Raw genomic sequence first — 7,901 nt, forward strand, 5'->3', positions numbered from 1 at the left:
CCCAGCTGTGTGGCCCCGAGAGTAGCTGGGGTGGGGGTGGGGGTAGCTTTGAGCAGACGCTGTTCTGCTATGAGTAAAGTGGCTTGGGGGGGGTATAGTGGGGTGGGGAGCAGGACGTTAATTTGGGTTTCTATGGGGCTAGATGCCTGCAGAAGGGAGAGGCACACAGGGAAGGAGTGAACCTCTCCGTTGGAGTCTGTACGGGTGAGAGTGGTTGGCCAGTGACGATGGATGTTTTCGTTAATGTGCGTACTAAGGAGGAGTGTGTGCTTATAAAACGTGCCGATGATAGCAGGCTGGGAGGCATGGCACGCACGTGGGAGGACAGCATTAAAATTCAGAAGGACCTTTGCGAGTCGGTCTGAATTCAGCATGATGACGTTCCGTGCGGACAATGCAAAGTCCTGCACTGAGGAAGAAAAACCCAGTGCACACGTCTAAAAGAGGGGGATAACTGGCTAGGCAGTAGCACTGCTGAAAGGGATCTGGATCCCACATCGAATATCAGACAAGAGTGTGGTGCAATTGGCAAAAACAGGCCCATATAAGTCTGGGCTGTATTACCAGGCCTGTGATAGGTAAGACACAGGAGATAATGGGTGAGTTGCACAGCTGCAGCACGGGTCCATTTCTGCGCACCGCACTGGGAGAAAGAACTGAACAAACTGGAGCGAGTGGAGAGAAAAATCAACATAAAGGGTCCAAGGTTCACAAACCCAGACCTGTGGGGAAAGGGGAAAGAAAACTGGGTTGGTTTCGTCTAGAGAAAAACAGACGGATCGGAGACCAGATTACAGTCTTCAGCCGTGTTAAGGTCTGTTGTAAAGAGGACTGGGGTCAATTTTTCTCTATGTCCACAGAGCTAGGACAAGGAGTAAGGGGCTTAATCTGCAGCCAGGGAGATTTCATTTAGATCCTCGGGGAAACTTTTCTCCGGAGAACTAAGCAGCGGAATAGGTTTCCAAGGCTGTGGAGTCTTTGGAAGTTTTTAAGACCAGGTTCGACACAGACTCGTCAGGGATGGGCTAGGGTTACCTGGTCCTGCCTCAGAGCAAGGACTGGATTCAATGACCTCTTGAGGTGCCTCCAGCCCTACGTTTCTACAAATTCTGTATGGGACCCTTGTCTGTAAACGTGTCCCTTTATATCACTGCTGTTAAAAAAAATAATAGGAGTGGAATAGGTGAGTGAGAGTGCAGAGAGGATGGACTGGGGAATAAGAACCGGTTTTACTGCAGGGAAATTATTACTAAACATTCACATTGAGGATGACATTGATAGCCACGTGCATGTACTTATTCACACTCCCACTGGAACAGCGGTTCCTGTTCGGATTTCCATTCACACTCCTATTCCCCGTCTCACTCCCCTTTACGTTCACACACATAGGCCCATTCCTGTTCGAATCCCCCAACCTCCTCCTCATTCATGTTAACACTCACGTCCCCGTTCACCTTTAGCTAATGGTTATCTGTGATTGCAGCAGGGGTTAGGGGCCAGGCATCAGGAATGCCGGTAATACAAATCACGGGTACAATACAGCTCCTCTTTGAATATCTCCCCTCCCCAACCGGTATCAATAACGCCAGTGGTGCATAAAGGCGAGCCAGCATGGCCCATCGGGCTGGATGCTTGGCTGACCCCGAAAATTTAGGAAATCACGTGGGAGGAAAGGCTGCAGGAGGGGAGGGAAGCGAGGCGGGACGGGCCCGCTATTTGTCACAGGGGATGTCTATTCACCACCTGGTCTGCGGTATAAATAACCGGGAGGGAGTGAAATAAAAGGACAGGCTTCCTGGGTTTGTTTTATTTATCCTCATCTGGCTTCATCCGTTTTACGGACAAGGAACTCCACCAGCAGCACAATCCTCCTGCAGCGAGGCGGGGGACGGTTTCTGTCCGAGCTCAGCCCGGCTTCCCCTCACTGTGTGTCTAGCACAGTAATGCAGGGCCATGTCCTCCAATTTCAGGCCGCTCATCTGCAGGTGCAGCAATTGTCCCTGGAGATGGTGAATCGCCCTTTGACTGCCTGGGAACACAGCTCTTCACTGCCACTTTGGGATCTAATCTGAGCCACCCAGTCCAGCCCCTTCCCGGGAGCCTGGCGGACCCAGTGCATGTAGTGGTCGCTGAAGGTGAAGCCGGAGGCTTTGCAGGAGAGGCAGAGAGAGTCTCCGGGCTTTTTCACATCCCCTCCGGACTCCACCAGCTGCACCTGGGACCGGGCACCTGGGAATACAATAATACTTCAATTCATATCCATTTTAGCTGGAGCAATCTCACTTTCTGTCTCCCAGCGCACTGAGTGGGGTTAATTACCTGCGAAAGATGCTAGAAGGAAAACTAAGGGAAGCCAAAGTCTCATTTTCCCTGGTGTTGGAGGGAGAAGTTCTCAGGGGGGTTGGCTGGTAACTGCACAGACCCCGGGGAATGTCTCTGCGGGTGAAGGCTGGGCAGAGAAAGAGAGAGCGCCGGAGATTTAAACTGGAATCTCTCACCTGCATTTGCATCTCCCCCTCTTTATAAGAGAAACACTCTCCTTCTGTCAGTGCTGGGCATTACTTGTACAGGGACTCAGAGAGAGAGATTCAGAGAGTCCCACACCGTGTGTGTGTGCAGTGCCCCGCACAGAGTCGATGATCATTTCATCCTACATTGGAGAGTATCCAGCACTGGGGGGCAGAGAATGAGCATGGCTGGGGTGACAGGGCTAGACCTGGTGGCTACAGGAGAGTAGGTTGTTTTTTATTATTATTTTAAACAAGAACTGTATTTAAACAACAAGACGCTTTACTTGACGGGAAAACTAGCTAGGATCAATGTTTGGTGGAGTAATTTACCCCTACCTGGACAGAAGTTGCTCTACCTTTAACAGCGACATACAAAACAGTGATAAAATTGTCCTTGGCTTTACAATGATAAAAGAAAAAACCTTGAAATGATCCGATCAAACAAAGTGTGCAAGGTTTTTGTGTGTCAACAATGAGAGCAAAATAACTGCCTGGAATATAAAGATAAAGTCGAAGGAGCATGCCACAATGGAGACAAGGGGTGTTTTCACAGAACCAGTTTGTTTTCCCCACCCCATCTCCAGTCCATGTTGATGAGAACATCCCATTGGCCATTTAGTTCGAGGGTATCTATATAATCCCCAGGGTCAACAAATCCTTGTTCCCTGGGTGATTCAGCTGGGGCCACTCCAGGGCAATTAGGCCAGCTGAGGCCAATCAAGGAGCTGGCCCCAGCAGTTAAAAGCCTCCTTGCCAGACAGATGGCAGAAGTTGAAAGGGAGTTAAAAGAAGGAGTCACTTTGCTCCGTTCTAGGGCTTGGAGCAATTGCTACCACAACCCAAAAGGTACTAGAGTCAAGGGGAAGCCTGTGCAGGCATAGCCAAGGATCCTAGGCAGAGAGGCTTGAGCGAGGACCCTCCCCCCTGATTCCAGGAAGTGACCACAAACAGTGGGGCCAAGGAGAGGTGACCTGGGGAAGGTGGTAGTTCATGGACTAAGCAATTTGAGGCTACTACTCACAGTGTCCCTGGGTTGGGGCCTGGGGTAGAGGGTGGGACTGAGCCCCCACCCAGCTGCATAGCCGAAAAAGACACAGGACCCACAGAGGGCCAGAACAGGCTGCCCTCACCACACTGGTTAGCCTGGGGTTAGGGCACCACCAGAGGAGATAGGCGACACAGAGTCCAGTCCTCACATCAATCCCGCTTTCATTATTTTTCCACAGTGAAACATCTTCAACGCAAGAGACGGAGGGAGACCCACCTCAGCGAACCCCATAAGGCAGTGCTTAGCGTGTTCACCTGTGAGTAGGAGACCCCTGTTCAAATCCTTACTCTTTATCAAACAGAAGGTGGGTGGGGGATTGAACTCTGTTTTCCACATCTCGGCTTAGGGGTTCTAACCCCTGGGCTAAAAGTCATAAGGTGGGTGCCACCATCTCCTGCTTGTCTGACTGTTTTGTATGATGCATGGTGCCAGCCGCACCAGAAAGGCAGGGGCAGGTCAGATGCCTGGCTGCAGGGGGAGATTCCTTTCCCATTCAGGAATTGCAAGCAGGGTGACGTGTATCCTGCCGCCCAGACTGAAGTGCCTATCTCCGGCAGAGGAAGGGGGTTCAGGACAAACCTCTCCTGTGCGTTTCCCACTGGTGAGCTTCGACGGCCCCTGCCTAGTGTGCTGGCTTTTGTGAATCCTGTTCTTAGGTGCCTGTTTCTCCAGGAGTTCAGGCTCCAATCTCAGGCTTTGTGGACGGTCATACATTGTTCCTGGGATTGTCTAGGTGCCTGAAAGATAGGCAGTGCCAAACTGATCTTCCCTAACCCGGGCACCTCTGTGAATCCAGGCCTAGGGCGAGAACGTAGCATTGTCTTGTCTGTCCAGTGCGTTGAGGGGAGCCGTATCCCAGTCTCCTTCCAGAGCTGCCAAAAAGACACACACACGGAAGGGAAGGGCCATTTTCCCTGGTGTTGAAGGGGGAGGGGAGGTGCTCAGAGGGACTGGCTGGTAATTGCACAGACACGGGGGGCTGAGGATTGTCTCTCGGGTGCAGAGACAGAGACGGATATAAACAGGAAACAGCCGTGGTTGCACAGCCTCCTCCTGAGAAAGGAGACCAACTTATTTCCTGAATTATCTGAACCTTTGTTCTGGGGGGGAATCAGGGAGCAGGATCCTTTCCTTTCCTGGAACAATAAGGCTGAAAAGGGATTTGAATCCGGGCTGGGTTTGAGACCCTCACCCTTTGGTCCTGCCCCAGATCCTTGCTTTCTGAAGACGCCAGGCTGTTCCCCCATCCCTACGCGGTCTAACCCTGGAGCCCCCAGCCCATCACCAGTGGGGCTCTGCTTCCGCCGAAGCGCCTCCGGAGAACCCTGCTGGGCTCGGATCTAGAACCCCGCTCACCTGGCTGGCCTTGTTGAGGTACCAAGGCTCGGTAGATGAAGGTGGGTTCCTTTAGCTCCATGGTTACTATAGTTAATTGTGGCACAGTATTATGGGCTGGATCCCTGGCTCCGCCCCTGGACACCCGCTGAGAGTCTGGGCTGTGATTTTCAGAGGGGAGTTGGGGTGACTTAAAATCAGGGCGCTGCTTTGAAAATCGCAGCCCTGCGTCCTGTCCCGCAGGTGAGCTGCGTGGGATTTATTCAGCAGCCGAGTGAAGCTCTGTAGCCCCGGCCCCGCGGGATTTTGTGCTGCAAGGGGGGACATTGGCAGCAACTGCAGGGTTAAAACCCGAGATCGGATCTTTGTCCCCCTCCCGCTCCCCAGGCCTGTTCTCCTGCCTGTCTGCAGAGCTGCGGAGTGTGTGGAAGTGCTGCCCCCGCACGGGAGAAGGGGGATCCTGCACACTGGGGTTTTGTAGGAGTTTCTTCTCACTGTGTCTCTCGCACAGTAATAGCGGCCCGTGTCCTCCGGCCTCAGGCTGCTCATCTGCAGATAGACCAAGTTCTTGGCGTTATCCCTGGAGATGGTGACTCGCCCTTTCGCTGTGTCGGCGTAGTTCACAGCACTGCCGTCGTCGAAAATACGTGAGACCCACTCTGGCCCTTATCAGAGGAGCCTGGCGGACCCAGTGCAGACTGTAGCCGCCGAAGGTGAAGCCGGACATAAAGGCTTTGCTAGGAGATCTAAAGGCGAAGAGAGTCTCCTGTTGTCTTCCAGGACTTTTTCTGGGATCCCCTAGAATACCGGACTCCACCAGCACCTGGGAGGGGCACCTGCAAACTGAGGTGAGGCTGTGGTAGGGTAGGGCAAAGAATAGGGGAATAAGAACCCGATCTCCAGTTCAGTTGGGAAGAAGTGCCTCTGTCCTCGTGGGTCCCTGAAAGTCTAAGCATTGCGCCATTGATTGTGGGATCTTTGCACTCTAGATTTCTTTAACGTTGTGATAAGAGGACAACTTTTCTAGGGTGCCTCCTATTTGTACAGCGCCCCGCACTTAACTAATCATAGAAGATGTTGGAAGGGACCCCAAGAGACCATCTAATCCAACCCCCTCTCAAAGCAGTACCAGCCCCACCTAAAAGATCCCAGCCATTTGTCAAGCCAGGCCCTAAAAACCTCTAAGGACGGAGATTCCACCACCTCCCTAGGTAACCCATTCCAGTGCTTCACCACTCTGGTTCCTAGTATCCATAGAATCAACTGGAGAGTTGCTCCTTGTTCTGGCCACCACTGAGAACAGCCTGGCTCCATCCTCCCTGGAACCCCCTTTCAGTTGAGGCTCTATCAAATCCCCCCTCACTCTTCTCTTCTGACTAAACAAATTCCCTCAGCCTCTCCTCATAACCTCCAGCTCCTTAATCATTTTCATTGCTCTCAGCTGGACTCTCTCCAATTTGTCCATGTCTTTCCTGTGGTGGGGGGCCTCAAAACTGGACACAGTACTGCATATGTGGCCTCACCAATGCCGAATAGAGGGGAATAATCACTTCCCTCCATCTGTTGGCAATGCTCCTACTAATGCTGCCCAATATGCCATTAGCCTTCTTGGCAACCAGGGCACACTGCTGACTCATATCCAGCTTCTTATTCACTGTTCAGAGCAGACTGCCCATGTCCCCAGTCTGTGGCAGTTCCAGATTAGGGGGTTTCTTAGTCTTTTTGAAGATCCCAGGTTTGTGACTTGTTATGGATTGCTATAATTGTTCTTTGCTTAAATAGCCAATTGCTAATCACTTATTGCACTTGAATTATTGCTCCCTGATTGTTGACGGGGGCAAAAGAAATGCCTAAATGTGTAGCTAGAAAGAAGGTCCTTCTTAAATACTGATGGAGAGGTATTTTGAGGGGCCTTGCACCCGGATCTGAATGTATAAATAGGGAGGCATGCAGGGCATTGAAGAGTTAATCCACAATGTCAGTTTTCTCCATCCTGTCCGCCCTTCCCCGCCTTTTACCCAGCACAGCAGTGTTTGGCTGGTGTCCTGCTGCCGCCAGGCGCCCGACGCCAGAAGTTCCGCTGCTCTGGTTTTTGTACCAGCAGCAGCTGCTTTCCGCTCACTGTGTGTCTCGCACAGTAATAGCGGGCGGTGTCTTCATCCTTCAGGCCGGTCATCTGCAGATAGAGGTTGGAGTTGTCCCTGGAGATGGTGAATCGCCCTTGGACAGCCGGGGAATACCACTGGCTCGACCCATCGTGCTTGATCTCAGCCACCCAGTCCAGCCCTTTTCCAGGAGCCTGGCGGACCCAGTGCATGTGGTAGCTGCTGAAGGTGAATCCGGAGGCTTTGCAGGAGAGGCGGAGAGAGTCTCCGGGCTTTTTCACATCCCCTCCGGACTCCACCAGTTGAACCTGGGAGCGGACACCTGCAAATAAAGGCATGGCACAGATAATGGTATACAAACAGCAATCATTGTCTAGTGCCCTGGTTCTGCCATTTAATCAGGGGAAGAAAATACCTTCCAGAGCTGCTGCCGTGAGAACAATTGCGAACCAAAGTCCCATTTTGCCTGGAGTTGGAGGGGAAAGTGCTCAGGGAGGTTGGCTGGTAACTGCACAGAACTAGGGGGCTGCGGATTGTCTCTGGCTGCAGCCTGGTGAGAGAGACGCACGGATTTAAAGAGGAAACTCCCACCCCTATTTGCATATCGCCCTGCTTATAAAGGCCCCAAACTCCTTCCCTGAGTGGGTTACTTGCACCTGTGGTGAAGGCGGAGTCAGATCATCCCTGGCTGGGTGTTTGGAGAGTTACATTTTCCCAAAAGGGGAAGGGCAGCCTTATGGCACAGTGCCCACGGATTTAGGTGATTATCAACCTGGATCTCCGTCACCACTCGCACAGTTCCAGCCCTTCACTGATGGTGCACCTTTCAAGGGAAGTTAAGGGATTCCGGCACTCAGGAAGGACGGAGTTCCAGCCCGGATGGAAATCAAAGACCGAACTTTT

The 7,901-nt window shown here is 52.2% G+C and overlaps 1 long non-coding RNA gene across 1 annotated transcript; it reads left to right on the forward strand.

Moving 5' to 3' along the window:
• Positions 1–3,126: 3,126 nt before the first annotated feature.
• On the forward strand, positions 3,127–5,553 carry LOC137144278 (uncharacterized). Its single transcript, XR_010917367.1, has 3 exons — positions 3,127–3,356; positions 3,737–3,814; positions 5,281–5,553. It is a non-coding gene; the product is annotated as an uncharacterized lncRNA (long non-coding RNA).
• Positions 5,554–7,901: the final 2,348 nt, after the last annotated feature.

Source organism: Emydura macquarii, unplaced genomic scaffold, assembly GCF_026122565.2.
Source record: "Emydura macquarii macquarii isolate MOO-44397 ecotype Brisbane River unplaced genomic scaffold, CSIRO-AGI_Emac_v2 contig_3441, whole genome shotgun sequence".
NCBI classification, from domain to species: domain Eukaryota; kingdom Metazoa; phylum Chordata; order Testudines; family Chelidae; genus Emydura; species Emydura macquarii.